Source organism: Hesperophylax consimilis, chromosome 3 (genome assembly GCF_061612785.1).
Source record: "Hesperophylax consimilis isolate HC1 chromosome 3, BYU_Hcon_1.0, whole genome shotgun sequence".
In the NCBI taxonomy this organism is placed as follows: domain Eukaryota; kingdom Metazoa; phylum Arthropoda; class Insecta; order Trichoptera; family Limnephilidae; genus Hesperophylax; species Hesperophylax consimilis.
Genome location: NC_142838.1, coordinates 2,700,962 through 2,722,835, shown reverse-complemented (window position 1 = coordinate 2,722,835; position 21,874 = coordinate 2,700,962).

Below are 21,874 nucleotides of genomic sequence, written 5' to 3'. Positions count from 1 at the left end.
TATGCAAATGAAACATTGTTTACTACGCAACCCTCCCAATAAAATGTTTTTGACGTTGACAGACAAGGGTACTGTATTATTTATTACTTGCTTGTACCCTGGAATGCTCTGAATTATTTGCAGTTATATAAATATCACATTTTGAAACACAAGCCTCTTGTTGGTTGAACAGTCTTTGCATCCATTGTGTTTTTAATTATCTTTCCTATCTATCGTTCCTCTTTCCTATCTATCTTTCCAAAGTGCTTTTAATTATCTTTCATCAATATATTTATATTTGTATATAATTTAAAGAAGCGTGGTTGTGGGTTTGTTTTTTATACAGATTACAGTATTATTTCGAGATTGATGAAATATTGCACCCTTGTTCTTCAAAACGACAGGAAGGTCACCATCCACATGAGATTTTAAAAACTGCTTTATCTCATTTTTCCTCCCCTTAATTCAGAAAAAATCCCAGGTAACTCTGAGTGCTTCAACTAACTAGCCATTACGCCATTTCTCCGCAGGGTAAGCAGAAAGGATGGACAGTTAAACAACTCAGTATTTTTACACACTGCTTGCTTTATTCAAATTTGTACATCAACTCAATGACTCATGACCCAACTAAAGTATTTGGTTTACTTGATCGTACAATGGCTTCCTCGGGCGTCTCCTACTTCTTTTATCATTTATATTCACGTCATATGTTTTTCTTACACTCTTTTCGTAGTTCATTCGCTCGACATGCTTTAAATATTTAAGCGTGCTTCAAATAATGAAAATAAGAAACTGTTTGATAATTATATATTGCCGACATGAAAAGGAAAATTATTCCGAATAATCCGTCCAATTCAATAACATTTAAAAGAATCGAGAATGAAGATTTTATCCAGCTTCCAGAAATATAAAATAATTATAAGAAATAATTAGTCATCCGAAATACTAATACAAAATTGAAAATATCTCCCGAGTAAAAATAAATGCTGCCAAAGGGAATTGAACCCGTGCCTTCTGATGTCCGGTCAGGTGCTCTGTATCCACTGAGCTATGTCGGCTTATTTCCAACCCGCCAAATGATTCAATATGTACTAGTACCTCAATCAACAATTACTGCTTATTATTATTTTCCACATGTAAACAACCAACTTTATTTTTGTAGGAAAGGCTTTGTAAGTGCTAAAGAAGAATCATTTGGCGGGTTGGAAATCAGCAGACATAGCTCAGTGAATACAGAGCACCTGACCGGACATCAGAAGGTTTGGGTTCAATTCCCGTTGGCGGCATTTATTTTTACTCGGGAGATATTTTCAATTTTGTATTAGTATTTCGGATGACTTATTATTGCTTATAATTATTTGTTATCCTTTATGCAATGCATAAAACCTTGTCTTATAAACGTTAGTTTATCATTAAAAAATAATTCCAGAAATATGTTTGGGGAATATCATTGTTATTTTGACGGGCTTTCAACCACTAGCAATAGTTTTCTCAGATTTTTTAATATTACTAATAATATTTGGATTATTTGGACAGCACCGTTTTTGTGTAAAATGAACTCGACTTTACTTAACTTTACTCATATTTACTTAACTCGAATTTGCTTACTAAACTTAGATTAGAAATGAGTACGATCAAAAAAGGGACGCTTAGATGGTTTAAGCATGTAGAACGAATTAGCGAAGAAAGGGGTGTAAGGAGAATATATGATGCAACGTGAATGGTAGCAGAATTTGGGGACGCCGAGAAAGACATGGCCCGAGAAAGTGAATCAGATACTTGAGTCGGGCCATGTAACGAGTCATAATAGTAGAAGAGTAAGTATGAGACGAGATATGAATGTGAATGAGGCAAGGAGTGTGTGCCGAGTTGTTTGGACGTCCGTCATCTCTGCCTACCCCTGCGGGGAAACGGCGTGATGGTTATTTAGTTAGTTAGCTGGGCTAGACAAAATAATATTAAGTCATCATAATTTTCCCGCTTTTCCCAACTTCAAAGAGCGTGACTGTTTTTGAATGTAGACAAAATTAAATAATATTAAATCAAATAAAACACTTTGTTTATTAACCTCGATTTTTTTATTATTACATCTACCGGTTTCGCTTCAGTCGAGCTTCATCAGAAGAAATGTGAAAAAAAAGAAATCATCTTAGTGAAAGTTAGAGAAAACGGTAGATGTAATAATAAAAAAATCGTGGTTAATAAACAAAGTGTTTTATTTGATTTAATATATAATGTCTAACCACAAAGTGATTGCTTCCTACGAAAAAAAAAATTAAATAATGTTCAGATTTTGATTTTACAAACAGACAAACGCAATAAAAAATAATAAAAAATTTTAACAAAAAAAACTTCCCAAAATAGCTTACCAATGGTTTTTTTTTTGCATACTGTATTTAAACGAACAACTTTATACGAAACAAAAATGTTTTTAATTGGGTAAACGTAATATAAAGGTTAACGTCATTTCGGTTTTCGTTTTGTATTGATTTTCGAACAAAATTGAAAAAAAAAATTGGCAACCCTTGACCGAGTGAACTGTTTGGCGGTTTCTGAGTTTTAAACAATTATCTCAAATTATACGGTATACTTTAAAATGCAAAGAGAAAGCTTGGTGGTCCCTTTTCCTAAATTTGTTTCAATTATACGTCTAACCGTAATAGAAAAAGAAATGGAATGAATTTTATGATCACACGACATTCCTGACAGATATAGCATAATACAGCCCGAATGATTTTATATTTTTGAGTAAGTCATTATTCTATTGGATAAATATACCATATGGTCCTAAATATTATCAACAGCACGATTTAGTACCGTTATCTTAGATCCGGTAACCCTTTGGACAATAGCCGGTTAGTGGTAGTAGAAGTACCACATTTTGAAATAAAGTTGCTCCTAAAGTTAGAATTTTCTGATACAATTCTGTGCTCGCTGCTCGGTTGGTAGTTGATAGTTGATATAGGACAGTTCTGCACGGAAAGATAAGCAACCACTGGCAACATAGTTTGGCTGCAGATGACAAGAAATCAATAATCGAATTTCAGAAGTTATGGTTTTCAGAATCGTGGAAGTTTTACCAAATCCACCATCAATCTTAGTTTCAAGTTGTTGGATTTTATTGGTCTCCAGAAAGTTAGGAAATTCTAGCCAGAACTTTATAACTTGATATTATTATGCTCGAAATATATTACCACTTATTTGATAGAAATGAAAACGCGAATTGAATAATTTTTCTTGCAACGCAAGAATTCTTTAATAACTGAAGAACTCGGATCAAATAAAATTTACGATCAAATTATTGATCAAATAAATTAAAATTTTATACGTATATTTTTTTTTATATGAATACCGCACAAGAGTCCTAACTGCTCCCAACTTATGTGAGATGCGAGGCTGAGTGAGGAAGGGAATGAGATTGGAGAGAATAAGGTTGAAAAGTACCTGATTATTCAGATCTGGTCACCAAACATGGCTTAAGCCATTTAAACCATTGTTTCGATTCTGAATAGTGATCTTTCAACAGGGTGATACTGAACGTATCTACCACCCTGTAATAGTTCAATATATCGACCAACAAAATTACGCTGGGAGTCTTTAAGTGCGGAATTTAAAATTCTACCCGAGTTTGTGAAGTTTCGCTAACCGACCTTACATTCAGCATCCTCAAAGATTACACAGGCCCTGAGGGAAATTATTTTCTCGGGGCCTCCTGTGTGGAGTTAATGTAAAAAATGAGATATGTACTTTATCCTTTAAAATTGTTGTAGTTGTTCGCAAACACAGACAGTTCTAATGAAAAGCATCATCCAAAATTTCGCATCTGACCAACGTTTGACAAATGTACGTTTGAACTAAAAGAAACAAAATGATTATCTTATCTTCGGAATCTGCTGGATGACACGGTGTTGTTTATAGTTGAATAATATATAATTTCCATCTTAAGAGTGATCAAAATTAAAAAGCGTTCAGGTTATGTCAAATCTATCCTACCTACAGCCTTCCGATTGCGGCATTATTTTATTATATATTTGAACATAAGATCAACTTACTCCCAATAGCGCTTTATTGTTAGTATATAAAAGACATCTAGTGATATTAAATACTAAACTGATACACACACTGTAATCATTTAACGTTGCCGCTTAGACACATCTGGTCTTCTGGAGTGATAACCTTTTATTTTTTCCTTCCCATCAAAATGGTCAGATTTGGCACCAATATAGTCGGAACAACAGTTTAACGTGACGACTCTAGGACACATGCGTGCCACTAATCGCCCCATATTGGGCACACTCGCGGTCCGTGAACACAGAAGTGGCACTTGGCCAAACTTCTAATGTCCTCTTTCATAACGATTATTATTCTACGGAAGGGGTAGATGGGGTGGCTCCGGACACCAGAAGTGGGGTAGGTAGGGGTTGGAAAAGTGGGGGCGGGTTTGGACAACGGAAGTGGGGCAGGTTGGGACAACAGTAACGGGATGGGTAGGTTGGAACAACAGTACGGGGTAACAACATCAGTGGCTCTCTGACCCGAAGCAAACTGTTCCGGTTGAGAAATCTGTGATGGAAATATGAAGCACCTAACATCTAATGTTATGCACATATTTAATGCTATTAAGGTCAGCATAATCTCCCCATAATCTTTTGGAAATGTGTGTTATTTTGCTAAGCTATAAGATAAGCACTATATTGTATTGAATATATTTATATAAATGATTTTATTTTCGTCGAATTTTTTTTTGGTAAAATTGTTCACAAATATTAATTTTCACGCATGACAGCTGTTTCGTCTCCCATCATGTCATTATGACAAGGGTTTTAGTGGAATGTAATCTTACTTGCGAATCATAAGGCGTATTTCAGTTCAGAATCATAAAAAATTTATAGCGTTTCATATGGCAAAAAGCCAAAACAATTGTTTGGTTTAATGTTCGTCATGATGCCAATGCAACTGCACATTTTGTCTATCTATATTATGTGTACGTAAGAAGGTGCATTATAATCGGTACGTGTTTTCAGAAGAAATACAGATCACTAACTGGCCCTCGTTATAAGAAGGATCTTGTATAATGGTGTGCTGTTAATGGATATCAAATTAACGTTTTGTTCAAATTTAAAAAAATTTAAACAGATACATTCCATAACAATTTTTAGTAAGTTTTTGTAATTTGTTACAAATAACCTGAAAATTTGAAATTCTTCTACTACCGTCACAGTAAGCGGAAAATAATGTTTGTGTTGGGATGAAAGACTTAACCAGCCGAGAAATTGAACACACCCATTGAAATTGGGACCCAAATACGATGCCAACTCAGCCACTGACTGACCGGTCAGTGGCTGAGTTTGGCAATGTTTGGTATTTGTTGAAATACGCAATACTAAAACGAACTTGCACATAGCCGCGGAATTCTGGACACAATCTGTTTGGTTCCGACTATAGTTGAAGTTCTCTGCCCAAAACGTGTCGATTGATGACAAACATTGATTTACAAATCAAACGTCAACATCTCAATAACTTTGTCTTGCAATTTTTCAATAATTGGGGCTAAATTATTTTTTGCTTTTTAACAGGAAATTGGAGATCCAAGTCTTTAAAATGTATATATGGTACGTGCCTGAGGGCTTCTTTGAAAACTGATAATTGTCAACAATGGAGCTCTGGTACCTGAGATCCCTGAGGCGTATGTGTGGTAAAACAATGTAAACATGCGTAAGATTAAGAAAGGGACGTTCAGTAGGTTTGGGCGTGCAGAGAGAAGGTACGAAGAAAGGCGTGTAAGGAGACTCTATGAAGCAACTGTGTATGATAGAGTGCGCCCTACTGTCGAATTTGGCAGCCATCTCTGGTCCGGAGCCCCTAAATACCTGAAAAAAACCCTTGACTCTGTACAGAAACGGGCGGTCCGTTTGATAAATTCCCCAATCTTAACAAACGGACTGCAATCTTTAGAGCACAGGCGTCAGGTAAGTATGCTGTCCTTGTTCTATCGGTATTACAATGGAAGATGCTCTGAGGAACTAGCGTCATTGATCCCTTCGGCACCAGTGTGTAGTCGGGATACACGCCAAACGCGCGCCCAACATTTGTACACGGTTGACATTTGTCATATGAGAACGGGTCGCTTCTATGATTCGTTCTTAAGTTCAACAGGTCGGCTGTGGAACGAACTGCCGGCCTCTGTGTTTCCTCCCTCCTACAACATGGGACTCTTCAAGACCCATGTTCACTCCTTCCTCTCCACAAAAAGACCCTCCACACAGCATCCCTAAAGATGACATAGGCCCTGAGGGAAATTATTTCCTTCATGGCCTCCTGTGTGGAGTTAATATAAAAAAAGAGGAAGTCAGGCCATGCCAAGAATCATGTACAATAATAGAAGAGTACGTATGAGACAATGTATAAATGTGAATGAGGCAGAGAGTGTGCGCCAAGAAAGAGTTGTTTGGCGGTCCGTCATCTCTGCCTACCCCTGCAGCGACACTGTGAGATGGTTAGTTAGTTATTTAGTAAGTTAGTTTCACCTTTTGTTCTAGAGGCCAGTGGAATTACGATGCGTGCATTTTGTTCAATGAATGTTCAATATTTTTATGTCACGTAAAATAAGTGGGCCTAAATTCCGCACCCTTCTATCAAAAGGACCACCTAGTGCATTAGAATTCTATTGTGTTTGTATTTGAATGCACAGTGAACTTGGTTATAACATTAAACCATTTGCTTAAACGACTTTTGCCTCGGCTGACGGAGAGCTAGAAGCATGCTATGAAATCTGATGTGAAAGCTTCAACAATTCAAGTGAAACTTTTTTTTCTCGTGTTATGTGATACAATATATTGACATTTATTTTACGTGTATACGTAATACTAGTTAAAACTTCTGGAAGGAATATAATTAATTTTAATCTATAATTAAAAAAAATATTACTGTGTCTCTTCGGCCCTCTATACTAGAGACCGAAATCGTGTGAAATTAATTAATTAATAAAGCTCATTGAAAAAAATTCTGTCGAATATAACATGAGTTTTAAAAAACAAAGAAGTGTTAATTCAGCTTTTCTATCCCAAATATAGATAAATTTCATATCATTTACCACGTTTTAATTTCATATTATTTCTTAGCAAAACCAAATACAAAATAATGAACATCTTAGCTGACTGACTTAACTAAATATTTAGATGTCGAATAAAAATTAAAACGCGGAGATCGACAGAAATACGTTAATATTTATATTATTAGTAGCAGCGCAATCCTCAGATTCTCTCAAGCAAATTTATATCCTTGGGGCAGACCCGTGAAAAATCACGGGATATTATAATTTTAAAAAGACAATTTTCTATTAAAATATTGTATTACAGGTACACCCACTTCATTGCTTGACATGCATTTTTCAAACAATCAGTTCAATTTTTGAAAATGACAGTTAAATTCTAAGCAATTTCAATATTAGAGTTTAGTGAACAAGAGTTACAGAAAGACACACAACTGAAATTAGCATATTTGAAAATTGGGTAGCAAAGCCGCAAATTAAAGTAATAGCGATTTTTTGAACGAATCAAATTTCTTCAAGAATTTGGTCGCTGGTGTGGAGGGCTATTAACGAAGATGCATTTGAAGTTGGTTTAAACGTGTCCGATAATTTTCATAGATAATAAAAGTAACCAATTGCTGCAGAATCTACCAGATGGGAATAGTTTTTAATTCACTCCCACGCAATGTAATAGGTGTTCAAGTCATAACTAATCGTCTTGTAGTTGTGATTTAAAATGATGGAATATTGTGCCTTTTCCAGTTTCGGTTCCATCCTGATTTTGTCTCGGTTCCATATCGGTTCCATCCCAGTGCCCCCCGGTACCGGCGCGGCGCGGCGTGGCAGTGACAGGCGACAAATTGGCTGGCCTATTGAACCGAAAAGGGAAGACTGCAAGCAACCAACCCTCCGGGGAAAGGGCTCGATAAACTTCTATGTTTTATAATTATAAATATATTATTTTCATCACGTGTTTGGGGCATAGTGTAGAGATGCAGAGATTTAAAAGAAAACGGCAAGAATCTGCAGAAGCTTGATTTGTAATGCGTGTTACAAAATAATAATGAATAAATAAATAAATAAAATGTTAGTTGGGTTATTTATCGAGTTTATTATTGCTGTATTGTACAAAACCCAAAATAGTTTTTTAATAGCAAGATTCGCTTCTGACATGATGGCTTGACGCCTCTGTTGAATTATGTATGCAATTATAAGGCATACTTTCGAAAATAAAATCGTTGACCATTTTAAGAAAATAGATAATTCTATCTTATAGATTTTTTTATATTTTAAATACGTGTATCGGCAAGTACCCGACAAACTTTAACCAGCTATCCCTCAGCACATTTGGAGTAAAAAATGTTATGGGCGCTTTGCTGTCCGGTAACATTTGTTTTTAATAAAAATTAAAGTATTAAAAATAAAAGTATTGAATCTGCAAGATAACTGTCATCTCACTTTTTATTTCGTTTATACAACAAAAATCATTATAATAATTCCCAGAAACAGTCGGCGTAATATAAATATTGATTTTGATGATTCGTATTTAACTACGCAAGCATAAAACATCTGTGTTTGTAATAAACATCATTTTCATAGAATTCTTGGTAAATTCATGTGGTAACAGTCAATCAAAAAATAATATGTCCAAAATAACCTCACTTTTTCAAGACGGGAATTTCACGTGTGAGTCTGCTGAAATGCAACGTTGTCAATTCTTTCGTAGTCCGGTTACAGACATTTTTCATAAGTACCAAATTGAATCTAAGCTTTTCCAGTATATATTTAATGTGTTACTAAAACATGGAAAGTATTTTAAGAAAGCAACTCAACACTCTTGGTATAAAATTCTAATATTTTGCGGAAAACTTTGTTACGGACAAAGCTTATTTTGAATTATTTAATGTAGACGACATACCTATTTAATGTACATGACATACCTTTAACGTACACGACATATCTATGTAATGTACGCGACATACTTATTTAATGTACATGACATACAGTGGCGTAGCTAGGTAACCAAGGGCCCTGGGGCAAATTAAAAAATGGGGCCCCACTGCTATGTAAACTGATTAGGTTTTATGAAATAAAAATATGAAATATACAAACACTTTAAAAATGCTAAACTACTTAAGCTCTTTTTGTGCACTGCAGACTGCAGGGCAGGTAATAAAAATATTAAACATTAACAACATAAATTACAATTAATACTTGGTGTAGGTTTGGCTAATAAAACGAAATAGAGAAGATTCAAGGGTTTATTATAAAAAGGTCGGGCCTACCAACTGACTAAATAACAATTATACTTACAATTTTTTCCAAGCTTTAGTTTTCGCAAAAGTATCAATGACTTCTTTTAAATCCAGGCTTGATGCGGTTTCGTTTTCAATTGCTATTAGCGATAAATGTCGGAGTCGAGTTTGGCCCATCTTATTTCTTAAATAATTAATTATTATTTTTTTTGGTAAACTAATGTTTAAGACAAGATTTTTCATGCATAGCACAAAGGGTAACAATTATTTTTTATAAGCAATACGTATTAGCCTGAAACACTCATCCACATTGAAAAATCTCGAACCCGTCAAGTCCCGTTGGCGTCATGTATCTTTTATCAGGAGATTTTTCAATGTGGATGAGTGGTTCAGGCTAATAATTATTGCTCTTAAATAATTTTTTACTATTTTTAATTTGCTTAATGACCTTTCAGCTGCTGCAGAAGTGACAGGAATTGTAAAGAATAATAACATTGCTGTAAATACTTCCGTTAGGTCGCATTCTAGCACTCCATATTTGCTCATTATTTCCTTACATAATTGGTGAACAGTCCATGTTTGAGTTACTTGAGGTAAAACTAGATGGTAAATATTAATAAATTGAAGTGAAAAACTAGGGCCTATTATATCTGAATATTTTCTTTGGAATTCATCACACTTTTGTAATAAAGTTGCTTCATCAACATGTAATAAAAATGTTGGTGTTAGAAAATCGAATATATGACAGACTGCACTCATACCAATAAAACGTGTATCTAATTGAGATATTACTGTGTCTAGTACATTATTGAAAATCTCAATTTTAAATATTTTTCTCGGTTTGGAAATCGGTGATCAGCAGCTAATTCATCAAAATGTTTTTTCTTTGAAAATGCCTTTTTTCTTGAAATTGGGTATCAATACCATATTTTCTTGCAGTTTCACTGGCTTTACACTTGAATAATTCGAAATCATTTCTATAAATTTGCAACTTTGCTTTGGTCTCTGCTAAAACTTTACTCGCCTCGCCCAAATTGATGTCGCATTTTTGTAAAGTTTTGGATGCTTACTTGATGTCGTTTAATACACTGTGCATGAATTCGCAAAGCAACACGAACTCGAAATATAGCATTTTTGTTTTAATACTCTCTGCTTCACTACACTCATCTTTATTAGGACTCTTTAGAACTATTTCTGATAATGCTTTGATAATATCAAAATAACGAAGTTTTATTGCAGATATCGTATTGACCCTACTGGACCATCTAATCGGATTTAGTTTTTTTAGAGTGGTGTCCGATTCGCCAGTGAATTTCGACAGTAGATCCCAAAGTTTGATGCTATTTCCGAAAAAGTTATACAAATCTTGCAACGTTGCAAAAAAAATCTGTATTTTCACACAACTGCTAACGGCATAATTTATCACCAAATTTAAATAATGAGTGGCACAATGTAAGTAGGTACTCTGCTTTAGGCAGCGTGTAGTATTTTGGAATAACACAACAAAAACGATTAACTGGCCCATATTTAGAACACGAAAAGTAGTACGATTTTGAAAAACACCTATTGTTCTGGTTGATGTCTGTTGGAAAAGGTCCTGAAGGCTGTAAAGGCCCCATATCAAGAATTTGACGTTTTTTGTTATCACTTAATATTTTGTTCGTGAAGTTTCCCAAATCATAAGAAGATTTATCGTACACATTTTCGAAAAATGTAGAGGTCTGTGGTTCCTCCAAACTGCTCCAAACCCTCCGTTCTTATGTGTGTCATGCACGTTCACATGATCGGCGGCGGAGGTATCTCCAACTGCAATAATTGTCGAATCTTCTTCAGTAGGCTTCTCAACCAACACTGCAGTTACCACATTATTTGAGTCACTATCAATAGAAATATTTTGGCCAGATGTACTTGCAGAAGGCTGACTAAAAAACTTGGCAATTTTTGTTTACTATCTTCTCTTTCTTGACGTTGTTTGCGTTTAAATGTACCACTGGGTTTTTTCTTTTTATCCATATTTTAATCCGCTACAATTGTCGTTGGGGAATGACGCACATATCACTATCCGTCAAATTGACAACACTGCTAACCCACAGAAAGAATTTAGGGGAATTCCCTAGGCATAACTTTTGAATTTCTCTCAACTGAGTTGTCATGATTAAAGTGGGGTTGCAAGTTGCAACCTGTCATATTTATTTTGAAAATGGGAGAAATTTTCAAAAGTTCAGTTTGGTCGAGATTTCTGGTAAGGATTCGAGGGCCCCCTGAGCTTGAGGGCCCTGGGGCACTGCCCCGCGTAGCCCCTAGGTAGCTACGCCGCTGATGACATACCTTTTTATCTTGTTACCGTTTTTTAAACGAACGACAAAAAAGTTTATATAAGAGTGTGCTTACCTTCTGTAAAAAAATTGTCAATCTAATTCTTCTATTCATTTTCACAGAGGCTGTATATATGTAGGTACATAGCTTTTGTTATACTTTAGTTTTATTTTATCAGCTATTTCCACAGTCACAAGCAATTTTCTTAAGGTAATAAAATATTAAGATGGTATCGTAAAAATTTCCATTTCTACACAAGAATAAGTTTCCGTTAAAAACACTTTTGTGGTAAACTGATGTTGCGGCTTATTTCCATATGAAGGTAGCGAAGCAAATAAGTTTTACTACTGTTTGGTTCTACGGTTTTGGAGGCATTGGGATGGTCTACACTAGATGATTCTCCAAGACATCGCCAAATCGAAATGACTTAACTAAGCTATTTTTGACGTAAAATATCTTTGTGGGATGGAAAGACGAATTAACGTATAAAGAACGAGTTAAAAGTGGCCCACACTACCGTTAAACTGTTCTGGGTAATGTTTTGGTTGGGAAAGAGAAACGTAGGTTTCCTACGATGAGATAAACTCCCGAAATATGATAATAAACTCTCTAGAAGTTATAGTGATTTATTTTTGGAGTATTATGCCGTGATATTCATATTTGAGTCCTTTGATATGATTGTCACAATAAACTTTTGATAACTCTTTTTTTATTGCACTGCCCAACATATGCATAGTAATTCAATGACCAGATATTATTTACTGACTTTTTAACTGCATTATTTCCGTTAAGCGTCACATAAAATTGTTATGTTAACACAAGTATTTTCTTTTGAACAAAAATAGGTAGCACTATGTAACATTAAAGGTTTGTGGTTGGCTCTTTTCAACAAACACTTATCTTGTACATTGATTCCCAACCTTTTTCCAGCCGTTATGACGCGCAATTCGCTACGTCGCTATAGACGACATTTAAGGAAAATTACAAATCACGGTTCTTTATATGCAATTAACATAATCCGTAAAAAATTTAAAAAAAAACTCATGTTCGCATTCCTTTATCACAATCTTTATCACAATAGAGATAGCCAATGAAGTATTCTCACGAACAGAAGAAGGAAAACAATGTACCTACTACTGATGTAAAATATAGCTAATTTATTAGGAATCTCTTCAAATTATTTGTATTCTGGTTAAAAATGGAATTGCAGACCTTTATCGAATCATTTGATAGGATTCCTAATAAAGTTTCAGTTTATTAGGAAACCTATCTTTACCTCCGAATTCAACAATAACTTTGAACATTTGAAACATTGCAGCAAAGACGAGTGGTAGCTGACTCAATATTTATACACAGAATTTTAAACAATAACATCGACTGTACCGCACTTATGTCCCTTATTAATTTTAACATACCTTTGAGACGTGCGCGACGTACAGTGCTATTCCACACGCTTAATTATAAAACAAATGCAGCATCTAATTCGCAAATTAACCGAGCTCTTCATACTCTAAATAATATTTGTCTAAACTCTGACATCGACATTTTTTCAGATTCACTGCCCAAATTCTAATCCAATAATTTTAACTGTTTTTTTTAAATTTTAACAATGCGTATACATACATACACACACACAAACACACCCTCACACACAACCTCACACATATATTACACACACACCTATAAACTACACACGTCACCTGGTAATTAAGGAATCAACATACCACTTAGCAGACATTACAAGGAAACATATTATAGGTACCCAACATGGAGTATCTTATTCCTGTATATTGTTTCATCTCTCTAAATCATGCACCGTTTGTTATGGCGATGTCGGAACATGTGCTCTAAAAAATTAGTATATTTTCGCATTTCGTCATCGTGTACTATCAAGACTGGTGCATGAACACGTCTTTTTATTATGAATGCACTAAAACGTTTATTAGGAAACGGTATGCTATCTCGTTTTAACAGGATTTTAATAAATCAGCAATACTCATTTTTCTCCGTGTAGATTAAAAAGTCGTGAAATATCAAAATGCTCCTACTTGTATGAAATAATAATTTAAAAAACTGACAAAAGTGGAGTACAAAATGTATTTACACCAAAAAGCATTATTGTGCTAAACAAGCACAATCATTGTTTTGATTTCATTAAAATTATACTGTAAATCGGACAAATGTAATTTTTCCACGTTCAGAGAATTCGACGCTTACCTCATAATTTTAACATTTGTATGGGACTTGGATGGGTTGTTTCACAAAATTTGAACAATTATTCATCGCATTTAAACGTTACATTTCAAGTTCTGCAAAAGTCCTATTAAATATTGATTATTATATCATTATAGGCTAGTTACTTGACAGAACTGAAATAAAAAAAGAACTTGAAAAATCTTTTACAGAACTAAAAAAATAACTTTTAAATGTGAAGAATTGTTTAAATTCTTTTAAACAACCCGTCCTTCGAATCTATTCAGCATATTAATAATTTTATTATGTGTACGAACGTGTGTTATAAAATATATTTTAACAATTCCATTTAAGGCGATGTACTACCTAGTAATGCAACATCATGTGTTTTTGGTTTGAAAATTTGATCGCTTTGAAATGGTTTAGCTACTTCAATTAAGTATTACGAGAAGAACATATCTCGACCTTTGAAATAATCGAGTATTTTTTTTATAAATTTTTTATAAGCCCTGAAAAAAATAATGTATCAGCCCGATAAAAATTGTTTTTAAGTTCAAAATCTCCTACTTCCGAACCCATTTTCGGTTATTTATTTATTTATTTATTTTTTCATGTTCTCCGTAAAACGGTTATTCACCAATACATTATGGAGAAGATTACAAATTAGACAAAAAGTATAGCAAAACACATAAAAAGGTCAGTTTCACTACTTTGTGACATACGTCAAAAGATAATTGTTAAACTGCCTGTAGGTTACGTTAAAAATGTCGATGGTCAATGCAGACTCGTTGAGCAGTTCAGTCGCTCTGTTGACTGGGGCGTTCTGATAGGCAGAAGTCTTCGCTTTTGGAGCATAAAAAAGGGTATGGGACCTTCCACGAGTATACTTGTCTGGGACATATAAGTTAATCTCTTTCAAAATAGGTGGATTATGTATAGTTCCAGAGATTATCTTAAAAAAATGTTTTCCTAAAAATATTTTTCGGCGGGCTTCTAATGTATTAAGATCGAGCATTCCTGCTAAGAATAAGGATGGATACAGGAAAGGGTAGTACATATATTCCCTCATATATACATAGGTAACGCATGAATCTCTTTTGTACTTTTTCTATTTCGAGAATATGGTTTTGCTCAGAAGGGGCCCAAATAATGGAGCTATATTCCAAGATACTGCGAACAAGTGCTTCATACGTTCTTCGGATTGCGATTCCGTTGGTAAATGATCTTGAATTACGAAGAACAAATCCAAGCATTTTGTTGGCACGGGAGACAATATCAGATATATGGGATTTGAAAGAGAGATTTTGTTGCATAATGTGGAAAAAAATTTCTTTACAAAATGATCGTAAAACATTTAAATATTTGTGTTTAATGTTTATTTCTTGGATAAATCAAAAAGGCGGATAGTGTTAAGCTGAAGTTTAAACCTTATTGCCACTTACATAAGGGGTATTATTGTTGGTGGCTTGATTAAAAATGTTAAACGAAGAAGTGCATCGCCGTCCTGCGAACCAATGTTATCGTTATTTCATTTTTTGCCCGCCATGCCAACTTTTTCATGGCAGAGAAAATAATACATTCCCGGTTGTTATATAATTTTAAGATTCGAAAATTTTTTAACTCTGTTGACATAAGCTATTACAACCCATACAAGTGAATTTTTGTAAAAACCGTTCAACCAATTCCACATTTATTTAACAAACCCAAGAAAAATATGTCATATAATAAAGTGCATTTAAAAATTGTTAAGTTAAGTTTCCTGTGGAATTGTGCCAATGTGGAATTAAATTTTAACAAATTTTAATTCCACATAAATCGTTCGTTTGTTTTATACATTTAACAGTAAAAATATTTTTAATAGATTAATAAAATATGTTATTACTTATTTAAAATTGATATGTTAATTTTAGTATACGGAAGAAAATAAATTTACTACAGTATGAGATTCTGACATCAGAAGCTGACCTCCTAACTCGCGGGGATCAGAATCGTCTCTGCAATAACTCAGCATCAGACCATGAATGAGAATCGCACATGGACCTATTCACACTGTACTCGTACTGCATGCAAATCCCCTACAATCTGCAACTCTCCGCACTAGAGCCCCTGTATAACAGACTAATAATGAGCTATGACCCTCGCACCCCAAACAACGAGGGATGCAAATGTCTGAACGGAAAACAATAGCTTTCGTTCAGAAGTTTCGTGTACAGTTTCAAAGGAATAAGATTTGCAGTTATTTAGCTGTCATCGAAGTAATAAGTACAATCCAAATAAAGTGGTTAAAAACAAAGCAACTTTTCATTAAAGCATAATTTCATGAAGCAAAGGGTTTGCTTTCTTAGATAATTCAAGATAAATAAGTAGATTTGAGTTAAATTTTACTTTTTCAGTTTCTTTGCCGGCTCCTAAAGGGGGACACGTCATTCACGTTATAAGGAAGTTGAGTCCATTTTTTTTATTTTTTTTTATCAATGTTCGCATTCAAACTTAAATACTGGTATTTTTTTTTTTTTTTTTAAAGTTTGTTTTCATAGTTAAATTAATTCTCAAAGTTTAAATTTTATTAAGCCCGCCAAAACGAGCGGAATCCGAGCGGTAACAGGCGGGGTGTAGTGTGACGTCATTAGAACTGTGAAAACCACGTCGCTTAAGCATTATGTATGGAAAAAAATTTAATTCTTCAACAAGGAATTCCAGTAATTTTTTTACCAATGTTAACCGTCTATTATAATTGATGTTATTAAAAAAAAAAGAAAATTGATTAAGATTTCATAGTTAAATTAATATTTTAAGTTAGAATATTTGCTTTTCACGCCCGATACGGTACTTGTACGGTATCGCCGTCGCTACTTGTTGACGTTCCCCGCGCGAATTCAGGACCACCGCGCAGAAAAGTAAAGACCAAAAGTAAAATAACGGTTTACAGCCCAGTTCACTGTGAGACTTTTCTGAGCGGCCGGCGGCCTGAAGTGTATCACATGCTATGTGACATGTATAATAATAAAAACATCTAAGTTATGCAATAAACAACATATTATTATAAAGCACTATACGAATATGTATCTTTAGAAATCCATTTCATATAATAATAATAACAAATACGTACATATATTTGACAAACCCAAATAAACCTTTGGCCTATACACCTCTCTCATCTAAATCGACCATCTCTCATGTAATAGAAAGAGATGCACCATAGGTGTTCCGTTGTACGTACAAGTCACGACACATGTGACGACAGAATTCTTTCGACCAATCGTGGAGCGTATACAGTCTTTTGCTATTGAATGCTTTTTCAAGAACGTTTAACTAATTCTAAGAATAATAATATAGAAATATATTTATAAATTTAGAATCGATATTTTTTGATCTACATGAACATATTTTTTATAAGTCAAAATATTTTTCACTCAACTTCCTTATTATCATATTTTGTTTTGATTCTCGATTTTCGCAAGCGATTTAAATAACCAAATTTATATCTATTGTTAAAAACAAACATCCGATACTAATTTTGTATTTTAAGATATTATTTTTTCTTTTCGCTTATTCTTATAAGTATAAAATTGTATATTTAACTAAAGCTTCTAACAGGAATTCAATGTTAACACTTTTTTCCTTCTATAAAATAATACGATCTATAATTAAACAATGTAAAATGAAATTATGATTTGATCTAAATTTTTTAATTTGACTGGCCTAAAACAGGATCCATTCCTAGCTAGCTAGTCAAAGTTTTCGCATATGTTTTACTGTTAAAAAATTTTTGCGAAAATTATTATTATTATTAAGATTCTGGAAAATGTTCGCCTCAGAACAAGGTGGAGAAATAATTTATTTTAATTTCACTTCTGAAAAACTTCTAACATTATATTATAACAAAAGCTAAACTATTAAAAAAATACATTTTTGAACCCGTCTAGACATAAAACTTTCTTTTACCGTCCGCCTCACAACATACCCAAACTGAGAATGCCATAGACCCTCTGGCTCCAGAGGGTTGGAGAGAACTATACATTACTATTACAATTATTATGCCGAAAAATGGTCGTTGGCCACAAGATACCACATGGCAGAACACATGTTCTAGAACAGCATAGCGTAATAAGTGGAATGCAAGGCCTCTAAGTCTATAATAACTAGGTAACATTTTAAGCACCCATACGAGGTTAAAATTTTGAAACGCATATGACGCGTTTCTATTTTCACAAAGAACATTAACTTTAAATTCAGTAAATTTAAATGATTAACCACTTATATAAGTATCTAGAAAATGAAAAAAAACGTGCTATTGAATTAATTTTCTAAAACACTAGATATATTTAATTACTCTTTAAATAACCTTAATTTTTTTTACAAATCTATCTTCCCAAATGTTAAAATAACATTAAAAAAACTTGTAGTGAAAATGGATACTATGTTGTAAAAAATATATTTATTTTAACTTTTATTTAAAAATAATGTCATTACTTTCGTAGGTATGGCACGCTTAAGCCATAAAAGGTGACCAGATACGAATATCTTCGCTTAAGCCCTCACCTTACAGTTCATTTTCCTTTATTTAGTTATTTTCACATCACATTGCATTATTTTATTTGTATTAGGTATAAACACATACTTGTATATGTGCATTCTCAATGTACCCAACTGGCCACTCATATAATATTTGTTTTTTCTTTTTCTCGCAATACTGTAATACTTTTTTTTATACATTTAGCTATTAGTTACTTACCTTTAAGTTGCTTAAGTAAGATGTGTAAATTATTAACCTAGATACAGGCTTAGTTCTAGTAAGGTTGATCATCAGGTGAAACATTATGCTATATTAATGCGACAAGCAATAAATTCATATATCGATAAAAATATGCCGGTTCTGCTGGATTGATAACTAATAATTGTTAGTAGTCATGATATAGAAATATATGATAATGATCGGCACAAACCGAGCTAATTAGACTTACTGATCAAAGTTAATTGAGTTATTTGCGTGTTTTTCAAGCAAAGTAAATTACAAAAATTATAGTTATTGAATTAATAATGGTGTTTGGAAACGATAAGAAAACGTTAAATATGATAAAATAATACCACATGAAATTTACATGTTTCCCTGGGTAAATATGTACATTTCAGATTAAGATTAAGATTCCCATATAAATTACCTTGAAAACAATTAACTTGTTAGTAGGTACTTCGTTGTTTTCTTCGCTTCAAGAACGTAGTATCTATCAAAAAAGGCGTGAAGAATTAATTAAGACTTATCACACGAAATCCCACAAGTGAGCAAGCAAAAACCCACTGCTTGGCTTAAATAAAAACAATATCCACTTAGAATTATGATCTAAGTTAATTAATCATTAAAAATTCGGTTCATTTTACAATACGATAATAATACACTTAATTGGCCTCCGAATTCAAACGATTCGACATGTTCGATTACACTACTGACAATGTGATTAGTTCAAAGTTCTAGTTACTCTATCTTACTAATTAGATTCATTACAGCCAATTCAACTTTGGTGTGATAAAGCAGATTCAGAGCTTAATTTAAGACCGTTTTAACCAAACAAAACATTAAGTTTTTCACTATTCTGACCTCACGCGCCTCATAATATTTACACTACGTTTGTTAATGAGGCTGCTACATTTTTTATAAATCATTTGGAATCGATTCTGAATATCCACAAGATCCGAACTTGCTAGATTGTCCGTCGATTCATTAACCAGCGCGCGATTAATATTTTATCCGAAAAAAGGAAAATAGAGGATATTTCAAATTAATAAATATTTAAAAAGGTATTGGTAATTGGGACATTTTTCGATGAGATATAATTGCATTTAAAAATTAAACAGTTGAAATGAAAGTGAACAGAACATTGACTTATAAATTAGTATGTACAAATAGGCAGTTGTTTACAAAAGTTTACCGTAGTATAAATATTTTTATCAATTGCCTACGAAATCTATAAAAAGGCATTTTTCAATAACCTAAATAATGTTTAAAATAACTAGAAGTGGTTTTCCGGTAAATATCTTCCATTTCCAGTTTTGCATTATTTTACAGATCAGATTACAGATAACGTATCGTTCGTGACTAGTCATTATAATTTTAATTACTGTTCGCAACAATTTTTTGTATCACTGTACTTGGAGGCAATACATAATTAAAATTCAATGTATATATAAACGCTAAAATTGCATTTTAATTTAGAATTAAAATGTGTTTATGTAAAAGTGTGTATTATTTACATTTATAATTAATTGAGATTAATAAGTAAGCATGGGTCTCCAGGGTGGAAAAATCGTATTCAGTATCGTTTATATGAAATTTCGTTATGCAGCTGTGTTTTCCAGCCAGACCAAAATAGTTTCAATTATATTTTCAATTTTGTTTATCTTGCAATGTTGAGGGTAGGTACCATAAACTCTTTTACTCCGGGCAGTAAAGACGTCGTTATTATAATTCATAAAACTATTAATTTAAACCTCACCTCACCAGGTGCCGTTATTCGGTACAAAATAGCATTTTAGGAGGTATAGGCTATCCATTCAAATTATTAATGATTTTATACGCCGTTCCAAGTAACTTGAATAATGCGTTCATTTTCATAATAGTCCAGTCAAGTTAAACATGAAAAGGGGGTTGTGCTTGCAAAAGGTCCAGTCATTCTGAATTTTTTATATGTTGTTAGGACCTAAACCAGTATTAAAAAAAAAATTTTGCAACTTCGAAAGTGCTGTGCGAGCGGCGGTGGACGTAAAAAACCAGGAAATTTTCGGATTTTTTTCAGTTTTTGCTCAATATCTCAGTAAAGAAAGGGTCTGACCGGTGTAGTTGGAATACACACTTTTAAAGTAGACTAAATTTTCTATAATTTGAGACCAAAGCAAGCCATACACAGCCATTAGTTTTCAAGATACAGTTCTTCAAAAATAGGCAATTTTTTCCAAAAAGTGAAATTTTTTCGAAATGGTCACTTATTTTGTAAAATAATTTCTAAAATACGCATCCCACGTCAAATATTATAGAAAATAAAGTTGTTGTAAATTTAATTAGCTTTCATTTGAGACTAGATTAATATCTGTAGACTAAACGGTTCTCTCAAAAATGGCAGATAACCAAAAACAGTCATAAGTGGATTTTGGGTGAAATGCAAATAAACTGTTCTCACGTCTTTTTATGGTTTTATTTATCAAACAGTTAACACATTTTTGATGAAAAAAATAAAAGATATTACATCTATCGGGAATTACGTCATCTTCAAACATTGTTTTATATACCTACATACCAAAATGCTTGTACAAACATCATGGTACCTACTATAAGGACAGGACAAATTACATGTACACAAAAAATAAAACTAATATAAATCATGTAGGTATTGTGTCTTGGTTGCCAAATCATGTCTTTCTTTTTATCTTAGCTGGGAGAGGCGCCCAGTCTGTAGTCGGGTCATCTTCATCGTCCGAGCATTTCAGCTCCACATCCGGGACGTTAATGCAAAATTTGCCACCGCATGACTGACTGACTGAGGACTGAGCAGTGGAGCCCAGCCTTTCTACACGAGCAGCTCCCAGAGCATCCTTTCTTGCATTTACATGAAATTGTTCGCAAAAGGGCAGGAGGTGCGGGATCCATCGTGGTGGGGATGGGGGTGAGTCCTTGAGAAGACAGCTTCCACCCCCATTCAGTGGTATTCAAGTTGACTCCTCACCACTTCTGCACTTGAAGGTAGCACCTTGCTGCATGGTGGCCTGCAGCATCTTCCGTCGGTGGCAAACGGGCGAGGTTTATGTTTGTTGAAGTGACAAACGTCTTATACCTCAGGAAATCCAAAGTATCCCTCGCGATGTCACCCCCATATAGAGCCACAAAGCACTTGATGCCTGTTTCACTCACGCTTGTGGGGTAGAGTCTGGCCGAAGGAAGACCTCCACTTGCTCAGCAAGTGGTTCACTCTTTTTTTTTTTTGTTATTTGCTTTTGGGGTATTATGCCGTGTTGCGCTAACTCCTTCTTTAGCCAACGTTTCGGACAGCATTGCAGTGTCCATCATCAGGGCAGATGTCTTATTTGAGGTTGTGTTAAAATGTGAGCTTAA